At 46.0% G+C, this 22,144-nt stretch overlaps 1 pseudogene; it reads right to left on the bottom strand.

The window, feature by feature from the left end:
* Positions 1 to 22,144, bottom strand: part of LOC123486101 — a 71,188-nt pseudogene that overhangs the window by 32,758 nt on the left and 16,286 nt on the right.

Here is a 22,144-nt window from a genome sequence, read left to right as displayed (position 1 = left end):
AGAGACAGAGAAAGCTTTTGTGAGTGTAATATTTACTGTCAATTTTATATTGTTTATTTCACTTTTGTTTATTATCTATTTCACTTGCTTTGGCAATGTAAACATATGTTTCCCATGCCAATAAAGCCCTTAAATTGAATTGAAAATTGGCAGAGACAGAGACAGAGCGAGAGAAGGAATATTGATAGTAATTGTGATAGTGACGGAGAAAGGGAGAGATTTCTACCTTACCTTTATCTGTAAAGTTTTGTCAAAACCTATTTTGCTAAATATCCCTGAAAATAACTTGGTACCTGCAGTATGTGATCAGTAGGAGGGAGGGAGACAGGGGAGGGGGAAATAACTGGTACCTGCGTATGTATCACTAGGAGGGAGGAGACAGGGAGGGGAAATAACTTGGTACCTGCCTCCTCCACTACCTTGATACCCATACTCCCCTCTCCCTACCCAACCTTGATGAGCCCATACTCCAGCCTCTCCTACTAGCCTTGATACCCATACTCCAGCCTTCCTACTAACCTTGATACCCTACTCTTCCAGCCTCTCCCACTAACTTATCCCATACACCTCTCCTACTATACCCTACTCCCCTCTCTCTAATTGAGTAGCCCATACTCCAGTCTCTCCTACTAACCTTGATGACCATACTCCCTCTCCCCACTATACCCATCTCCAGCTTCCTTAATGCCATACTCCAGTTCTCCTACTACCTTGATACCCACTCCACCTCTCTATTGATACCCATACTCCACCTCTCCTACTACTTCGATGAGCCCATACTCCAGTCCTCTCCTCCACTAACCTTGATACCCATACTCAGCCTCTCCTACTAACCTTGACGAGCCCATACTCCAGCCTCTCCCACCAACCTTGATGACCCTACTCCACCTCTCCCTCACCCAGTACTATCCGCCTCTCCTACTAACCTTGATACCCTCTCTGCCTCTCCCACTAGCCTTGATGAGCCCATCTCGCCTCTCACTACCTTGATGACCCCCATACTCAGCCTCTCCCACTAACACTAGAAATGACCCACACTCCCTCTCTCCTATCCCTTTACCCATACTCCCACCCCTCTCCTTTGGTGAGCCCTTCGCCTCTCCTGCACCTACCTTCTCAGTCTACATGCCCACCACATACTCCTTCCTTATCCCACTCCAGCCTCTCCTACTAACCAAGTCCCATGCCCCCACCTCTCCTACTACCTTGTTGAGCCCATACTCCAGCCTCTCCTGCACTAACACTTGACGAGCCCACGCTCCCATGCCTCTCCCACCCCCAACCTTAGTGAGCCCATACTCAGCCTCTCCCTACCTAACCTTCAGTGAGCCCATACTCAGTCTCCCCTACCAGCCTTGGCAGTGAGCCCAGCCGCTCCAGCCTCTCCTACTAACCTTGATGAGCCCATACTCCAGTCTCTCCTACTAACCTTGATACCCTACTCCAGCCTCTCCTCCACCATTTTCCCACTCCAGTCTCTCCCTACTACTTGCCCTGCTCCAGCCTCTCCCTACCCAACCTTGATGAGCCCCTTCTCTCAGCCTCTCCTACTAACCTTGATAGCCCTTCACTCCAGCCTCTCCTACTAACTTATTATCATACTCCCACCTCTCCACCCCAACCTTTACCCATACTCAGCCTCTCCTACTAACCTTGATACCCATACTCCAGCCCTACTAACCTTGATACCCATACTCCAGCCTCTCCCACTAACCTTGATGGGCCCCTCCTCCAGCCTCTCCTACTAGCCTTGACGGCCCTTACTCCATTCTCTCCTCCTCCACACCATGTAGCCCATACCCCAGCCTCTCCTCCTAACCTTCGAGTGAGCCCATACTCCCAGTCTCTCCTACTATTGAGTGAGCCCATACTCCGGCCTCTCCTACTAACCTTGATGAGCCCCATACTCTCAGCCTCTCCTACTAGCCTTGATAAGCCCATACTCAGCCTCTCCTACTAACCTTGGGGGGCCCATACTCAGCCTCTCCTACTAACCTTGATAGGCCATATCAGCCTCTCCTCTAATAATCCCATACTCCACCTCTCCCCCTGTTCCCCCTCTCCACTCATCCGTCTGGACCACCTTCTTCCCTCCTTTGGCTCAGCTCTGACATCACAGGATTCTCTTCAGAGAAAAGCTATGGGAACTAGTTCACTAGGGATCAGTTACCGAGTTAACGATTATAACATGTACTGTGTTAACCAGGTGGACCTGTTCATACAGCACCATATATACTGTGTTAACCAGAGTGGACCTGTTCATACAGCAGCATATGTACTGTGTTAACCAGGTGACCTGTTCATACATCTTAATATGTACTGTGTTAACCAGGTGGACCAGTATTACTGTTCTGTAGCATATGTGCTGTGTTAACCAGGTGGATCTGTTCATACAGCAACATATGTACTGTGTTAGCAAGGTGGACCTGTTCATACAGCAGAATATGTACTGTGTTAACCAGGTGGACCTGTTCATACACTTAGCAAGAATATGTACTGTGTTAACCAGGTGGACCTGTTCATACGCAGAATATGTACTGTGTTAACCAGGTGGACCTATTCATGCAGCAACACATATGTACTGTGTTAGCCAGGTGGACCTGTTCATACAGACCTGTTCATACAGCAGAATATGTACTGTGTTAACCAGGTGGACCTATTCATACAGCAACATATGTACCTGTGTTGTAATTTTTGACCTGTTCATACAGCAGAATATATGCTGTGTTAAGCAGGTGGACCTGTTCATACAGCATAATATGTACTGTGTTAGCAAGGTGAGACCTGTTCATACAGCAGCATGGCCTGTGTTAACCAGGTGGACCTGTTCCATACAGCAGCATATGTGCACTGTGTTAACCAGGTGGACCTGTTCATACAGCAAGAATATGTACTGTGTTAACCAGTTGACCTGTTCATACTGCAGAATATGTACTGTGTTAACCAGGTGACCTGTTCAACAAGCATAGTATTGTTAACCAGGTGACCTGTTAACCTTTGACATTACTGTGTTAACCAGTGGTCCTTTCATGCACATAATATTACTGTGTTAGCCAGGTGTGACCTGTTCATCAACACACATATATTACTGTGTTAACCAGGTAAACCTGTTCATACAGCATAATATGTACTGTGTTAACCAGATGAACCTGTTCATACAGCAGCATATGTTCTGTGTTAACCAGTTAAATCTATTCCATAGCAAATTGTACTGTGTTAACCAGGTAAGCCTGTTCACACACCAGACTATGTTAGCCAGGTGGACCTGTTCATACACACTTAGCATATGTACCTGTGTTAACCAGGTGACACTATTCATACATCTTGTACTGTGTTAACCAGGTACCTGTTATTCATACAGCAGCATATGTACTGTGTTAGCCAGGTACCTGTTCTTACCATATTACTGTGTTAACCAATGACCTGTTCCATACCTTGCATGTATATGTGTTCCAGTGATTCATGTTCATCAGAATATGTATGTATTATCCTAGTGACTGTTCATCCCTTTTGTTCCCCTTTTTACCATATGTACCTGTTCATACAGCAGAATATTTCTGTTTAACCAGGTGACCATATTACCCTGTTCATACCTTCAGCATATGTACTGTACTTGTGACCACATACCTGTACATAGCAGTGAGTTTTCTCTGTGCCTCTGGAGTCTTTTGTTCCAGATGAGGTTCTCTCACACATAAGCTTAGCTCCTTGTCAACTATCGTCATAAGCGGGCAGGCTCGCTTCCTATGCCCATTCCATTCCATCCTTAGGGGGGCAGCAGACACAGAGTACTACACTCAACTGAAATATAACGTGTTGGTCCCATGTTTCATGAGCTCAAATAAATAAAACAATCCCAGATTCCCAACTTTTTTTATTTTGTTTGTCTTATATTTATGTTCTCATTCTGATTCTGCCTGCTCCCCAGTGTCTATGTCCCCCATCTCTTCCCTCCATCATGTGAACTCCTCAGATTAGGCCTAACCTCCTTGTTCTTTCCCCCTTAATAATATTTCACTTCTCTTTAAAAATTTATCTTTTCTATATACTAAATTTAAATTTTTTTATTTTTTGTTCAGTCTACATACCCCATGAAGCGTGGAGAAATAACATCTGAGGTTCACACTTTAGGTTGTTTTTACTTAAGTAACAACATAATGTTCAAAACCTATTTTATCAATCTGTATGCATATAAATATTTTTAACTCTTTTGGATCTCGACTACTACTTCTTGTCATCAAGAGTATTTTTTTTTCTCTATTTCGACTAGCTTCATTATATTCCACCCGTGTTGGCCAGTGGTGACTACAATCCACCAATCATGAGGATTCTCCAACCCCCTCTCTCTCTCTCTTTGCTTTTGATCTTGGTTTGTTTTAGTTGTTTCTGTGGGTTCCTGCCTGTGCTAGTTGGTCTCGTTGTTGGGCTCTTGCTTGGAAAAATACATGCAGACAGTTTTTTTTTTTTATTCGTTCAATGTTGGAACATGAGTAGTCCAACCATCAGCTATTTTTTTCCACTGCTGCTGTAAAAATGTAAACATCCTGGTTGCTTTGGTTGTTAATAATCGTCTGCATTTCTATCTCAACATCAAAGGGATCATTTTGTCTTTTTATATTATATGTGGGCAAAAGTATACCCTTGATGGCGTAATAGAGGGAGCTCCATGCATGCACCTCTCTATACCCTCCACTCCCTCTGAGGAAAACAATTGACCCCACTGATCCTGGCCCCAGCAACAACTCCTTAAAAATATATATCCAGTTGAAGTCGGATTCTACACCTTAGCCAAATACATTTAAACTCAGTTTTTCACAATTCCTACATTTCAATCCTAGTAAAATTCCCTGTCTTGTCATTAATCAACTTTATTTTAAGAATGTAAATGCCAAGAGTGTGCAAAGTTGTCATTACATTTTAGTCATTTAACAGCGCTCTTATCCAGGTACTTACGTTAGTGATGCATCATTTTTTATTTTTTATGCGTAAAAACAACACACAACCCTGGCGTTACCACCCATCTCACTTTTCTTCCTCCCCTACCTCGACTGATTTTTATCCTACCCCATAAAGACTCCTGTATAATATATATTTATACTATATATTATATACTGTAGTAATACTTTAGAGAGGACAGTTATCCTACCCCAGTAAAGGACACTTAAACAACACAATTAGCTCCAGTCAATCCATTCTGTCAAATCAAACTGTCCACTTAGAGCAACACTTTATTACATCATTTCACATGCTGTTGTGCAATGTAAATTATCCATTCAAACACCCAATAGTGGTTCTGCAGGTGGTACCTCAACCCTTTTCTGTTCCTATGCGTCCTGGCTGATGTTTTGGTCACTTTTGAGATGCTTGGCGGTGCTTTCACTCTATTAGCATGAGACAGAGTCTACAACCCCCACAAGTGGCTCAGGTAGTGCCAGCTCATCCGGGATGCACATCAATGCGAGCTGTGGCAAGAAGGTTTGCTGTGTCTGTCAGCGTAGTGTCCACGAGCATGGAGGCGCTACCAGGAGGCAGGCCAGTACATCGGGGGGGGCATGGAGGGGGCCGTGGGGAGGGCAACAACCCAGCAGCACTCTACCTCTCCCTTTGTGCAGGAGGAGCAGGAGGAGCACTGCTAGGCCCTGCAAAATGACCTCCAGCAGGCCACAAATGTGCATGTGTCTGCTCAAGCCCGTCAAAACAACTCCATGGGTTATGTGGCCCGTCCACGGGTGGGGGTTGTCGCTTACAGCCACCGTGCGGCTTTGTCATTTCCCAGAACCGATTCAATTCGCCACGCGCACTTGTCTCTTCACAGATGAAAGCAGGTTCACCGCTGAGCTCTGACATACAAGTCTGGAGCCCGTAGTTCTTCTGCACTCTAGCTGATTTGGTGTCTCATGGTTGGGTCATTTCTTTGGCACAGTCCTCATGTCCTTTCCGCCAGATAGCTCTCATGCATTTACATATCCTCAACCCCTTGTGCATATCTTGCGTTACTGGGTTCCTCCATATCTCCTCATGTGGCTGGTGTTCAGTTCCTGCAGGGCTTCTTATACTTCCCTTCCGACTAATCAATTGACACATCTGACATCATGTCTCGCTCCATCCACCAACAGACTGTCACCTTTTGGCGGATGCTTTAGTCCAGGTCTCGGAGGAGATCCCTCAGAGACCATCCGCCATCCTCAGCCTCTCAGGAGCATGCCCAGGCGTTGTAGGGAGTCATACAGGCACGTGGAGGCCACACACACTCTACTGAGGCCTCATTTTGACTTGTTTTAAGGACATTACATCAAAGTTGGATCAGCCTGTAGTGTGGTTTTCCACTTTAATTTTTTAGGGTGACTCCAAATCCAGACCTCCATGGGTTGATAAATTTGATTTCCATTGATAATTTTTGTCTGATTTAATTGTCACACATTCAACTATGTAAAGAAAAAAATATTTCATAAGATTATTTCATTCTTCAGATCTGAATGTTTTTTAAGTGTTTCCTTTATGTTTTTTTGTTATATATATTTCATACTTTAGGAGGACTTATTCTAAATCTTTAGAGATTATATTTTACTATTATTTTAATAATTATCCTTACCCCATAATCTATTTTATTTCACTTTATTTATAAGCCAGTTGAGACAGGGTTCTCATTTACGGCTGCCTGCCAAATAACAAAGCAGTGCGATATTACATTGGTAAAAACATAAATCAAAATACACAAAAATATATATATCAGTGTGTGCAAATGTAGTAATTATGGAGGTAAAAGGCAATAATGTCCATAGTCAAATAATTACAATTTAGTATTAACACTGAATATAATGTGCAGAATGATGTGCAAATAGAGATACTGGGGGTGCAAATGAGCAAAATAAATTACAATGTAAATAACAATATGGGGATGAGGTGTTGGGTGGGCTAATTTCGATGGGCTGTTAGGTGCAGTATTATGCTCTATATTTATTATTGATAAGAGTCTCCAGCTTCAGAGATTTTTGCCGAGTTCGTTCCAGTCATTGGCAGCAGAAGGAACTGGAGGGAATCGCGGCCAAAGGAGGTGTTGGCTTTGGGGGATACCAGTGAGATATACCTCGCTGGAGCGCACTACGGGTGGAGTGTTGCTATGTGACCAATGATCTAAGATAAGGCGGGGATTTCCCTAGAAGTGATTTATAGATGACCTGAGCAGTGGGTTTGCACAAATATGAAGTGAGGGCCAGCCAACGGCGCAGTACAGTCACAGTGGTGGGTTTATGGGGCTTTGGAGACATACATGGCACTGTGATAACTACATCCAATTTGCTGAGTAATGTTGGGAGCTATTTTGTAAACTACATCGTCAGGGATCTAGGATAGTCAGTTTTACAAGGGCATGTTTCGCAGCATGAGTAAGGAGGCTTTTTGCGAAATAGGCGCATTCTAAATTTATTGAATTCTTTAGTCTGAAGGGGTTTCTCTACCACATTATTTGTTTGTCCCAGTAGTGATTCTTTGGCGGGCGGGTTTCCAGCAAGCGTTCGATTGAATCATGCATTTGTTTTACTAAGCGTTTAAGAGCAGTTGGAGGTCACGGAAAAGAGTGTTGTATGGCATTGAAGCTCGTTTGGAGGTTTGTTAACACAGTGTCCAATGAAGGGCCAGATCTATACAAAATGGTGTCGTCTGCGTGGGGAGGTGGATCTGAGAGTCACCAGCAGCAAGAGCACATCATTGACATACACAGAAATAGATCGGCGTTCGTCACTAGGGACTGCCCAGGGGTCCAGACAACAGCCCTCGATTTGACACATTGAACTCTATCTGAAGTAGTTGGTGAACCAGGCAGGGCATCATTTGAAAACCAAGCTATTTAGTCCTTCCAATAAGAATCGGTGTTGAGCAGAGTCAAAAGCCTTGGCCAGGTCTATGAACCTCACTACTTATTTTATCGATCGCGTTATCATATCCTCATGTGCAGAAACATGTCATGGTCTCAAGTTACCTTGATGTCTGTGCTCTGATGAAGGTTGATGGCATACTCGCTGTTTCCTCCCATCCCTACCTATGGTCAATTTGGGGGTCAAGATGATGTCATTAGGGTCAAAAGCCCCACTTGGTTACCAGGAGGTGATAGGCTCTGCTGCAGATCTCACCTTTCGCTCCGTCTCAGTGGCCTGGGAGAGATGCTTTCACTTTTTCCATCAGTCTTTTATCCATGATTTCCTACATTGTTCAGTCACCAAACTCCCATCGCAGAGCAGGATAATCCCCCTTTCTCCCCCTCCCCAGTCTCCCTTCCCCAGGGTCTCCCCTCCCCAGTCTCCCCTCCCCAGGGTCTCCCCTCCCCAGGGTCTCCCCTCCCCAGGGTCTCCCCCTCCCCAGGGTCTCCCTCTAGGTATCTATATCTCACCCAGCTCCTCTCCAGGTGTCCGTCTCCACCTGACTCTCTCAAAACCATTACAACCACAGCACCCCGTAGCGTCCTCAGCAGTCTAGCTCTCTGGAGAAACTCCCTCCACTCCTTCCTTCAGACTGATGCTGTTGACATGCACTTCCCCTACCAACCCTTCCAGCTGCCCGCCTTGAGTCACCTGGTTAGGGCAGTCTATGCCCAGGGGCACCTGGGAGAGGGGAGAGGAGGAGACTAAACTGACAATGGGAAAGTAACTTCAGCTTTAGTTATTTAGCTAGAGCTCCTTCTTAAGCGGTCTTGTTTCCCCCCTGCATCTCTCCCAGCACTTCATGACTTGTTCATCTTATTGTAGCTAAGTGCTATTAATATTACTTATTTTGGTACGTATTATGGTAAATGGTTTTAGAAACATGATTAAGCGTTGGAGGCGTTCAACAGTGCGCATGTATCTATCTTTATATATCGGCGACAGTATTAGAATGTCCAGTTATCCCAACCCGCGATGTCAGGGTTCTGAGGCTATGAGACAGCAACGGCCATGTCGACAGGACCCTCCAGCATCCCCTCTCCATGTTATGTCCAAGACCTGGCTCCCATCTCCACCTGTCTTGGCTATGTCCCACGCCTCCCTGGAGACGACATGGGGGGGGGACGTTCACAAGGAGGCACAGAGCATGTTCAGTAGGGGGGGTTGTGTTCAATTAGGCACCAAACAGAGGGAGGTCACTGAAACGGAGCTTCACTTCCAATATCATTTTATTTTGATGGTGTCCCCTACTAACATTACACAACATCTATAAATATTACTGCTACAATATCACGCAATCTGTATAAGATGGGAGTTTTATTTCAGTTGGTTACCTATCATATAGGAGAATGCTACCTCTTTTCCCACATGTCCAAACTTCCTCGATCCGCCCTTGCACCCTTCGCCGATGTTCCCGAGGTTGAGTGTACCCCGATCCTGAATCCAGACCTGTACACAAATACCTCAAAAGCTGTGATGAAAAAGCTCGTCAGCGGTTTGCTGCCCTGTTATTCATCGGCCCCCGACTGAAGGTACATCTCAGAGCAGGTCTACAGTGGGATCAGTCATCCCCGTCTATACAAATTGGATTCCTTATTATCTAAGAGGCAGAACTGAAGATCCTAATCAGCACTAATACTCTGCAGCGCTTTTAAATACCCCCCTTGGGAAACGGCCACGACTGGAGGGAGTACAGAGGTCATTTAAAAATGATGTTGTTCTGGGGCGGCAGTGCTTTAGTGGTTAAGAGCGTTGTCCAGTTACCGTCGCTGGTTCTAATCCCCCCACTGTAAAAATCTGTCGATGTGCCCTTGAGAACACTTAAACCCTAATTGCTCCTGTAAGTCGCTCTGTAATTTAAACTACTTAAAGTAATGTTCTCTCTAGCATGTTAGTCCTGAAAGGGCGTCAGTAGGGGGGCACTCTGGGCTGGCGTGCTTACACTTTCTCAGCATCATCCCTGAAACAAGCAAGTTCTATATCTATCATTATATATCTATAACATATATCAGTTCTATATATATCAGTTCTATATCTATAACAATATATCAGTTCTATATCTATCAGTTCTATATCTATACAATATATCATTCTATATCTATCAATTCTATATCTATAAATATATCAGTTCTATATATCTTTTATCTATACAGCATATAACATATATCATTCTTATCTATAACTATATATCAGTTCTATATATCTCAGTTCTACTATCTATACTATATATCTATTAACATCACCACCATTTTATCGTCCTTTCTCTATGCAATCTTTCCGCTGTCATGTGCACTTCACCCCTCAAGTCTAAATGATATTATAACCGCGATCGATAATAGACAGTACTGTGCAGCCGTTCTTCATTGACCTGGCCAAGGCTTTCACTCTATCAACCGCGCCATTCTTATTGCAGCTAATTACCTTGGTTTCTCTAATAACTCCTCCCTGTTCACCAACTACTTCTCGATGTTCATGTTCAATCGAGGTGTGTCTAGCGTCTCTATGGGGTGCCCAGGGTTCCATTCTTGCACTCTTTTCTCTGTGCATATCAATGCTCGCTCTTGCTGCTGTACTCTCAGATCCACCTCTACGCAGACACACCATTTTCATCTGGCCCTTCATTACGCTGTGTTAACAAACCTCAGCTTCAATTCCATCACTCCTTCAGTACTCCAACTGCTCTTAACACTATAAAACAAAATCATGCTCTTCAGCGCCTGCTTGCACCCGCCCACCCACTAAATCACTACTCTATCTACCTAATTACGTGACAACTACAAATATCTAGGTGTCTGGTTAACTGTAAACTCTCCTTCCAGACTCCCGTTAAAATCTCCAATCCAAAAGTTAATCTGATCGGTTTCCTATTTCCAATCTCAACCCCTCCTTCTCTCGTGCTGCCAACCATGCCCTTTAAAACTACTATCCTCATCCTTTCTTCATTCATTTACAAAATACCTCCAACGCTCTACTCACAAATTGGATTTTCTATCTACAGTGCCATCCGTTTTGTCTCCAAACCCCCCTATAATACCCACCACTGTGACCTGTACGCTCTTGTTGGCTGGTCCTCACTACATATTCGTCCCGCCAAACCCACACTGGCTCCAGGCCATCTCTAAATCCTCTACAATTTATCTTACTATTGTCACCATCAACACCCACCCTAGTCTGCTCCAGCATATATCTCACTGGTCATCCCCAAAGCCAACACTCTTTCCCAATTCCTTCAGTTCTCTGCTGCCAATACTAACAAACTGCAAAAATCTCTACTGGACCTTATCTCCCTCACTAACTTTAGGCATCAGTTGTCAGAGCACCTTACCATCCTCTTAACCCATAAATTAGCCCGCCCAATCTCCTCATCCTTATTTTATTTATTTTGCTCATCTGTTATATCTCTATTTGCACATCATCTCTTCACATCATTCCAGTCTTAATACTAAATTTAATTATTTTTCTATATCCTATTTTATTCCTTACCTCCATATTCTAAATTTGCACACTGTATATTAATTTATTTCTTTTTATTTTTTTTTTTTTTGCTTCTGCTATGCTTTATCTTGCAGTCATTTAAATGAAACTTGTTCTCAACTGTTTACCTGGTTAAATAAGTAATAAAAATTAAAAATAATAACTAATATCAGTTCTATATATATCATTCTATATCTATAGCTCATCTATCCAGTTCTGTAGCTAGTGTCCGAGGACAGAGCAACCTCAGTCACCTGATTGTGCAGGAATTTCCTCACATCCTCCAACCTATTCACCAACATCTTCTCTAGAAAATAAGAGCGGTCAGTGTGTATACAAGCCGTATCAGATTCACAGCCATCTGTAGCAACTCCTAGAGAAATAGGCTCATGTGTCTGCAACCTATCAGATTCACAACCATCTGTAGCAAACTCCTAAGAGAGGTAAGAGACGGTCAGTGTGTATACAACCCGTATCAAACCTAAACCAAAAGGTAGTGATCTCCAACATATTGCGACGCGATACACTGTGTTGTTTCGGCTCTGTACTCCAGAACTTTCATTTGAGGGTATTTTCATCCATATCGGGTGAACCGTTTAGAAATTAAAGCACTTTTTGTACACAGACCCCCTTATTTTAGGGGACCAAAAGTATTTGGACACATTTACTTGTGTATTAAAGTAGTCAAAAGTTTAGTATTTGGTCCCATATTCCTAGCACACAATGATTACATCAAGCTGGTGACTCTACAAACTTGTTGGATGCATTTGCTGTTTGTTTCTGTTGTGTTTCAGATTATTTTGTGCCCAATAGAAATGAACTGTAAATAACGTAGTGTCATTTTGAGAGTCACTTTTATTGTAAATAAGAATAGAATATGTTTCTAATCACTTCTCCATTAATGTGGACGTTACCATGATTACGGATAGTCCTGAATTAATCGTGGAATAATAATGAGTGAGAAAGTTAGACACACAAATATCATACCCTAAAACATGCTAACCTCTCACCATTACAATAACAGGAGAGTTAGCATTTTTATATATCATACCCTAAAACATGCCAACCTCTCACCATTACAATACACAGAGGTTAGCATTTTGGGGGGTATGATATTTATTCATTTGGCTGAATCATTCAATACATAATTCATTGAGAAGACCAGCTATAAAATCGATAAGTTTACCTTTAAATGTGAGGCTGTCAACTCTGGGGTCTCATCGTATCCCCCAAAGGTATTGGGGAGACCTGGAACAAGCAGAGGGGTGTGAAAATGGCAGACGGTGGTTGTGGAACACAAAAGGTTAGCTAGCTAGATGCTAAGTTGCTGGGTAAGTTGGGATGGATGGGCGCTGGTTACCTGCGGTATTGGGGTAGCACAAGACGTGAGCAGTGGTGCATTTCCCAATAGCTTGAATGAAAGGCCTCATCTCAGTGGCTCCCAAGGCACAGTTAAGACCGATACTGGAAGAGATGAACACACTGTTTATCGTCTATTGAGGCACAGTCTTATGGGAGGTCAGAATAAGACACAGTATCATTTGAAAAACAGGACATTCCGCTTTATGTTGTAGATTCCATTAGTCTCTCCAGCAGATCTGAAGTTTATTTGAATATAAAATAGCAATAAACTTGAGGACAAATATGTGGAAGTCTACAACAACAAGGTAGTTTGAAGTCCTGAAGCAGAATGTAAGTGACTCACCAGAGAGGTTTGGCATGGGACACACTGATGACGAAGGCCTCTCCTGTCTGTCCTGAGAGAGTAACGCCCACTCCTGTCCACTATGGTGCCTGATATCTAGAAGCAAAATCAATCTGTCTGAGAGAGTACGCCCACTCCTGTCCACTATGGTGCCAGATATCTAGCAAGCAAAATCAATCTGTCCTGAGAGAGTATCGCCACTCCTGTCCCTATGGTGCCAGATATCTAGAAGCAAAATCCAATCTGTCCTGAGAGAGTACAACCCACTCTCCTGTCCACTACGGTGCCAGATATCTAGAAGCAAAATCAATCTGTCCCTGAGAGAGTACATGCTCCACTCCTGTCCACTATGGTGCCAGATATCTAGAAGGAAAATCAATCTGTCCTGAGAGAGAACGCCCACTCCTGTCCACTATGGTGCCAGATATCTAGAAGGAAAATCAATCTGTCCTGAGAGAGTACGCCCACTCCTGTCCACTATGGTGCCAGATATCTAGAAGCAAAATCAATCTGTGTCCTGAGAGAGTACGCCACTCCTGTCCACTGTGGTGCCAGATGTCTAGAAGCACAATCAATCTGTCCTGAGAATACGCCCACTCCTGGTCCACTATGGTGCCAAGATATCTAGAAGCACAATCAATCTGTCCTGAGAGTTACAACCATCCTGTCTAAGGCTATGGCTGTCATGCAATTATGTCGCTGGTATGTCATGCAAATGACTGCGGTCTCACGTAATTAACTACGTTAATTAACAAACATGTTTAGCGTCTCTGGCCTTCCACAGCATAACAAGCTGCTGATGCCATTGGAGAAAAAAATTTATTAAATGCATTTAATAATAGCTACAACATCAAGCAATAAAATCCATGATTTATTTAGTTGTGATAGGCCTATTAAACTGGTAAATGTAGAAATCAAAACATAATGGCTGCATGATGCAAATCTATACTGAACATATATATATATAAAACGCAACATGTAAAAATGTTGGTCCCATGTTTCATGAGCTGAAATAAAACATCCCAGAAATTTTCCATATGCACAAAAAGCTTATTTCTCTCACATTTTGTGCCCTTAAATTTGTTTACATCCCTGTTGCTATGATAATCCAGCCACCTGACCAGGTGTGGCATATCAAGAACTGAATAAACAGCATGATCATTACAAAGGTGCACCTTGTGCTGGGGACAAAAGGCCACTATAAAATGTGCAGTTTTGTCACACAACACAATGCCACAGATGTCTCAAGTTTTGAGGAGCATGCAATTGGCATGCTGAATGCAGGAATATCCACAGAGCTGTTGCAGCAGATAATTTAATGTTAATGTCTCTACCATAAACTGCCTCCAACGTCATTTTAGAGAATTTGGCAGTACGTCCAACCGCCTCACAACCCCAGACCACGTGTAACCACGCCAGCCCTGGACCTCCACATCCAGCTTCTTCACCTGCGGGATCGTCTGAGACCAGCCACCCGGACAGCTGATGAAACTGGGGTTTTGCACAACTGAAGAATTTCAACTCAAACCGTCTCAGGGAAGCTCATCTCGCTGTCGTCCTCACCAGGGTCATGACCTGACTGGCTCATCGCTGCTCGTCGTCCTCACCAGGGTCATGACCTGACTAAAACTCATCTGCTCGTCGTCCCCACCAGGTCATCGACCTGATGGCTCATCTGCTCGTCGTCTCCCAGGGTCTGGACCTGACTGCTCATCTGCGTGCTCGTCGTCCTCTACCAGGGTCTGGACCTGACTGGCTCATCTGCGTGCTCGTCGTCCTCACCAGGGTCTGGACCGACTGGCTCATCTGCGATGCTCGTCGTCCTCACCAGGGTCTGGACCTGACTGGGCTCATCTGCTCGTCGTCCTCACCAGGGTCTGGACCTGACTGGCTCATCTGCTCGTCGTCCTCACCAGGGTCTGGACCTGACTGGCTCATCTCGCTCGTCGTCCTCACCAGGGTCTGGACCTGACTGGCTCATCTGCTCGTCGTCCTCACCAGGGTCTGGACCTGACTGGCTCATCTGCTCGTCGTCCTCACCAGGGTCTTGACCTGACTGGCTCATCTGCTCGTCGTCCTCACCAGGGTCTGGACCTGACTGGCTCATCTGCTCGTCGTCCTCACCAGGGTCTGGACCCGACTGGCTCATCTGCGTGCTCGTCGTCCTCACCAGGGTCTGGACCTGACTTGGCTCATCTGCGTCTCGTCGTCCCTCACCAGGGTCTGGACCTGACTGGCTCATCTGCGTGCTCGTCGTCCTCACCAGGGTCTGGACCTGACTGGCTCATCTGCTCGTCGTCCTCACCAGGGTCTGGACCTGACTGGCTCATCTGCTCGTCGTCCCTCACCAGGGTCTGGACCTGACTGGCTCATCTGCTCGTCGTCCCTCACCAGGGTCTGGACCTGACTGGCTCATCTGCTCGTCGTCCTCACCAGGGTCTGGACCTGACTGGCTCATCTGCTCGTCGTCCTCACCAGGGTCTTGACCTGACTGGCTCATCTGCTCGTCGTCCTCACCAGGGTCTGGACCTGACTGGCTCATCTGCTCGTCGTCCTCACCAGGGTCTGGACCTGACTGGCTCATCTGCTCGTCGTCCTCACCAGGGTCTGGACCTGACTGGCTCATCTGCGTGCTCGTTCGTCCTCACCAGGGTCTGGACCTGACTGGCTCATCTGCTCGTCGTCCTCACCAGGGTCTGGACCTGACTGGCTCATCTGCTCAACCGTCCTCACCAGGGTCTGGACCTGACTGGCTCATCTGCTCGTCGTCCTCACCAGGGTCTGGACCTGACTGGCTCATCTGCTCGTCGTCCTCACCAGGGTCTTGACCTGACTGGCTCATCTGCTCGTCGTCCTCACCAGGGTCTGGACCTGACTGGCTCATCTGCGTGCTCGTCGTCCTCACCAGGGTCTTGACCTGACTGGCTCATCTGCGTGCTCGTCGTCCTCACCAGGGTCTGGACCTGACTGGCTCATCTGCGTGCTCGTCGTCCTCACCAGGGTCTTGACCTGACTGGCTCATCTGCGTGCTCGTCGTCCTCACCAGGGTCTGGACCTGACTCCTGGCTCATCTGCGTGCTCGTCGTCCTCACCAGGGTCTGGACCTGACTGGCTCATCTGCGTGCTCGTCGTCCCTCACCAGGGTCTTGACCTGACTGGCTCATCTGCGTGCTCGTCGTCCTCACCAGGGTCTTGACCTGACTGGCTCATCTGCGTGCTCGTCGTCCTCACCAGGGTCTGGACCTGACTGGCTCATCTGCGTGCACGTCGTCCCTCACCAGGGTCTTGACCTGACTGGCTCATCTGCGTGCTCGTCGTCCTCACCAGGGTCTGGACCTGACTGGCTCATCTGCGTGCTCGTCGTCCTCACCAGGGTCTGGACCTGACTGGCTCATCTGCGTGCTCGTCGTCCTCACCAGGGTCTGGACCTGACTGGCTCATCTGCGTGCTCGTCGTCCTCACCAGGGTCTGGACCTGACTGGCTCATCTGCGTGCTCGTCGTCTCCTCACCAGGGTCTGGACCTGACTGGCTCATCTGCGTGCCGTCGTCCCTCACCAGGGTCTTGACCTGACTGGCTCATCTGCGTGCTCGTCGTCCTCACCAGGGTCTTGACCTGACTTGCTCATCTGCGTGCTCGTCGTCCTCACCAGGGTCTTGACCTGACTGGCTCATCTGCGTGCTCGTCGTCCTCACCAGGGTCTTGACCTGACTGCAGTTTGGCGTCGTAACCAAAGTCAGTGGACAAATGCTCTTCACCGATGAATCCCGGTTTCAACTGTACTGGGCAGATGGCAGACGGCGTGTATGGCGTTGTGTGGGCGAGTGGTTTGCTGATGTCAACGTTGTGAACAGAGTGCCCCATGGTGGCGGTGAGGTTATGGTATGGGGCAGGCATAAGCTACGGACAACAAACAATAGCATTTTATCGATGGCAATATGAATGCACAGAGATACCGTGACTTGAGATCCTGAGGCCCATTGTTGTGCCATTCATCACCTTATGTTTCAGCATGATAATGCACAGCCCCATGTCGCAAGGATCTGTACACAATTCCTGGAAGCTGAACATTTCCCAGTTCTTCCCTGGCCTTCATACTCACCAGACATGTCACCCATTGAGCATGTTTGGGATGCTCTGGATCGACATGTATGACAGCGCGTTCCAGTTCCCGCCAATATCCAGCAACTTCGCACAGCCATTGAAGAGGAGTGGGAGAACATTCCAAAGGCCACAATCAACAGACTGATCAACTCTATGCGAAGGAGATGTGTCACGCTATAGAGGCGAATGGTGGTCACACCAGATACCGACTGGTTTTTCTGATCCACGCCCCTACCTTTTTTTAAAGGTATCTGTGACCAACAGATGCATATCTGTATTCCCAGTCAGGTGAAATCCATAGATTAGGGCCTAATGAATGTATTTCAATTGACTTCTTTCCTTACATGAACTGTAACTCAGTAAAATCTTTGAAATTGTTGCATGTTCCGTTTATATATTTTTGTTCAGTGTATATTAATGATTTGGAAAAGTCACAAAATAAAGGCATGCGCTCTGATCCTTGCACTTCCCTCGGAGAGAGAGAGACAATTGCATTGCTGCTCTGCTTGTGTGGCAAAGCAAGTTAGGAGATATCTAATCAATGGAAGATGGAATTAAAATGACAGAATTAAAAGTGAAATGAGAAAGAAATGTGTAGCTAACTGTAGCACAGTCAGAAGCAGAGTAAGACTGTGGCTAGCCTCAATTAGCCTAGTTAGCCTGCTTCTCAGTGTGATGCTGTCAAGACAGGTACTATGTAATCAGATGGGATGATAAATGACTAGCAACAAGTTAGTCTAGCGGAGATATCAGCGGTTGTGGTTAGTCTAGCGGGAGATATCAGCGGTTGTGGTTAGTCTAGCGGGAGATATCAGTGGTTGTGGTTAGTCTAGCGGGAGATATCAGTGGTTGTGGTCAGTCTAGCGGGGAGATATCAGTGGTTGTGGTTAGTCTAGCGGGAGATATCAGGGGTTGTGGTTAGTCTAGCGGGAGATATCAGGGGTTGTGGTTAGTCTAGCGGGAGCTATCAGTGATTGTGGTTAGTCTAGCGGGAGCTATCAGTGATTGTGGTTAGTCTAGCGGGAGCTATCAGTGGTTGTGGTTAGTCTAGCGGGAGATATCAGTGGTTGTGGTTAGTCTAGCGGGAGATATCAGTGGTTGTGGTTAGTCTAGCGGGAGCTATCAGTGGTTGTGGTTAGTCTAGCGGGAGCTATCAGTGGTTGTGGTTAATCTAGCGGGAGCTATCAGTGGTTGTGGTTAGTCTAGCGGGAGATAACAGGGGTTGTGGTTAGTCTAGCGGGAGCTATCAGTGGTTGTGGTCAGTCTAGCCGGAGATATCAGTGGTTGTGGGTCAGTCTAGCGGGCGATATCAGTGGTTGTGGTCAGTCTAGCGGGAGATAACAGTGGTTGTGGTTAGTCTAGCGGGAGATATCAGTGGTTGTGGTTAGTCTAGCGGGAGATATCAGTGGTTGTGGTTAGTCTAACGGGAGATATCAGTGGTTGTGGTTAGTCTAGCTGGAGATATCAGTGGTTGTGGTTAGTCTAGCGGGAGATATCAGTGGTTGTGGTTAGTCTAGCGGGAGATATCAGTGGTTGTGGTTAGTCTAACGGGAGATATCAGTGGTTGTGGTTAGTCTAGCGGGAGATATCAGTGGTTGTGGTCAGTCTAGCGGGAGATAACAGTGGTTGTGGTTAGTCTAGCGGGAGATATCAGTGGTTGTGGTTAGTCTAGCCGGAGATAACAGTGGTTGTGGTTAGTCTAGCCGGAGATAACAGTGGTTGTGGTTAGTCTAGCGGGAGATATCAGTGGTTGTGGTTAGTCTAGCGGGAGATATCAGTGGTTGTGGTTAGTCTAGCGGGGAGATAACAGTGGTTGTGGTTAGTCTAGCAGGAGATATCAGCGGTTGTGGTTAGTCTAGCGGGAGATATCAGCGGTTGTGGTTAGTCTAGCGGGAGATATCAGCGGTTGTGGTTAGTCTAGCGGGAGATATCAGCGGTTGTGGTTAGTCTAGCGGGAGATATCAGAGGTTGTGGTTAGTCTAGCGGGAGAAACAGTGGTTGTGGTTAGTCTAGCGGGAGATATCAGTGGTTGTGGTTAGTCTAGCCGGAGATATCAGTGGTTGTGGTTAGTCTAGCGGGAGCTATCAGTGGTTGTGGTTAGTCTAGCGGGAGATATCAGTGGTTGTGGTCAGTCTAGCGGGAGATATCAGCGGTTGTGGTTAGTCTAGCGGGAGATATCAGTGGTTGTGGTTAGTCTAGCGGGAGATATCAGTGGTTGTGGTTAGTCTAGCGGGAGATATCAGTGGTTGTGGTTAGTCTAGCGGGAGATATCAGTGGTTGTGGTTAGTCTAGCGGGAGATATCAGCGGTTGTGGTTAGTCTAGCGGGAGATATCAGTGGTTGTGGTTAGTCTAGCGGGAGATATCAGTGGTTGTGGTTAGTCTAGCGGGAGATATCAGTGGTTGTGGTTAGTCTAGCGGGAGATATCAGTGGTTGTGGTTAGTCTAGCGGGAGATATCAGTGGTTGTGGTCTCCCCTCTGTGCTCCGAGCCTCCCATGTCTTAATCATCCATCCCCACACCACGCGGCCTCTGCACCTTAGCAGCCTACAGCTGCTCGCTGTGCCTCTCTCTCCCTTTCTCCATGGCTCCGGTTTAATAACGTAGCAAAACAATTGGCTTTTCTGCTGCTTCCTTCACTCGGACCGGACCGGCGGTCCTTTAGGTCCTTTCGGAATGTATTTATGCATATTGGGTCCGGGGCTTTTGGGGGGGGGGAGCTCTAACTCCCATCTCCATTTGTCCTAATCCTTCAGATTATTCAAATCATGAAGTGTTTAGAGAACGGTCTTCACTCCTCCCTTGGCCTTGATTGATTAATTTGAGGTCACTAATTAGTAAGGAATTCCCCTCACCTGGTTGTCTAGGTCTTAGTAAGGAACTCCCCTCACCTGGTTGTCTAGGTCTTAGTAAGGAACTCCCCTCACCTGGTTGTCTAGGTCTTAGTGAGGAACTCCCCTCACCTGGTTGTCTAGGTCTTAGTAAGGAACTCCCCTCACCTGGTTGTCTAAGTCTTAATTGAAAGGAAAAACCGAAAACCAGCAGACACTCGGCCCTCCGTGGAATGCGTTTCACAACCCTGGATTAGAGGGACAATAGAGGCCTGAGTACCAGGCCATTTTAGCAAGTTTGGTAGGCTACACATCAGCGTCATTCATTTGCACAGTTTTGGATGGAATTACCGTGACCGACAGTCACAGGGGAATTTGATTGGTGCCTCGTGACTGCGTGACTGCCGGTATGGCTGTAATACGGCCACCGCCCTACTCCTGTTCACTATGGTCCCGGAGATCTGGCAGCACGGCAAAATCAATCAATCAATCAATCAATCAAAACAATCTAGCAGCTCCGCACAATATAGGAACATGAACTCCTCTCTAGTGAGGGACTGAACATTTATTGGCATTGAGCGAAGAGATATACTGACGAAAGACAGAATTCATACTTACAAATATAGGTCTTGGTTCGTAGCTCTCTTCAAACAGTTTGTCGATCGCAAACAGTGCTGCCTTTTATGACAAGATCAGAATTGACACATTGATTACGATAATAATAATAATAATAATAATAATAATATGCCATTTAGCAGACGCTTTTATCCAAAGCGACTTACAGTCATGCGTGCATAAAATGTTGTGTGTACGGGTGGTCCCGGGATCGAACCCACTACCTTGGCGTTACAAGCGCCGTGCTCTACCAGCTGAGCTAAATTGTACGGAATCGTATGTAAAACTAGAATCATACTGATACAAACTAGACGACTGTCAAAGTGAGTAAGGAAGGTCTACCTTGGCGTTGGCCGTGTCAAAGATGGTCTCCACCATGATAATATCCGCTCCTCCATCCAACAGGCCCCGGACCTGCTCAGTGTAGGCGTCAGCCAGCTCATCAAAGGCTAAGGGGGAGGAAACAGAAGCACTCACCGTGGTGACACCATCAGAGATAGCACACCATCAGAGATAGTACACCATCAGAGATAGTACACCATCAGAGATAGCACTGTCAACTCTGGAGGTCAGCAATGGTTTATCAAGACTCACCTGAGAGGCCTTAGAGAGAGACCCTGATAGGGTGACAGTTAAGACAGCTACATACCGTAGATCTGTAGTGACAGCTGACAGACTGACAGTTTGCCGTGACACCAGTTTAAAAAAAGGGGGAATAAAGAAAATGAGGATGAAACAACGAGCTGTTCTCTTACTGACGTTCCTGAAGTCAGGTCTTTCCACGGAGGGGGACACTGACAGGGTTTTTTATTGGTGGGGCCCATAGCGCCCGCCACGTATCTTTACAACCTGGTAATAAAAAATAAAATAAAATATTTGTGAATTAAAAAAACATGTAAAATACATATATTACACACAATGTTGTCAATGTGAAATTATTATTTTTTTTTCCTCCAATAACAATACTCTTATCTTTATCAGCTGACCTGTCTGGTTGGTGACATCATCTGCTGCTTTCCTGGCTATCTCTGCCGACACCTTGTTCATTCGATAGGCCTGGGAAAAGATCAGTGAGTCAAACAATTCTCTGCTGACGCCTTGTTCATTCGATAGGCCTGGGAAAAGATCAGTGAGTCAAACAATTCTCTGCTGACACCTTGTTCATTCGATAGGCCTGGGAAAAGATCAGTGAGTCAAACAATTCTCTGCCGACACCTTGTTCATTCGATAGGCCTGGGAAAAGATCAGTGAGTCAAACAATTCTCTGCCGACACCTTGTTCATTCGATAGGCCTGGGAAAAGATCAGTGAGTCAAACAATTCTCTGCCGACACCTTGTTCATTCGATAGGCCTGGGAAAAGATCAGTGAGTCAAACAATTCTCTGCCGACACCTTGTTCATTCGATAGGCCTGGGGAAAAGATCAGTGAGTCAAATAATTCTCTTGCTGACGCCTTGTTCATTCGATAGGCCTGGGAAAAGATCAGTGAGTCAAACAATTCT

The sequence above is a fragment of the Coregonus clupeaformis genome, unplaced genomic scaffold, assembly GCF_020615455.1.
Source record: "Coregonus clupeaformis isolate EN_2021a unplaced genomic scaffold, ASM2061545v1 scaf1001, whole genome shotgun sequence".
NCBI classification, from domain to species: Eukaryota; Metazoa; Chordata; class Actinopteri; order Salmoniformes; family Salmonidae; genus Coregonus; species Coregonus clupeaformis.
This window is presented reverse-complemented; position numbering and strand designations above follow the sequence as displayed.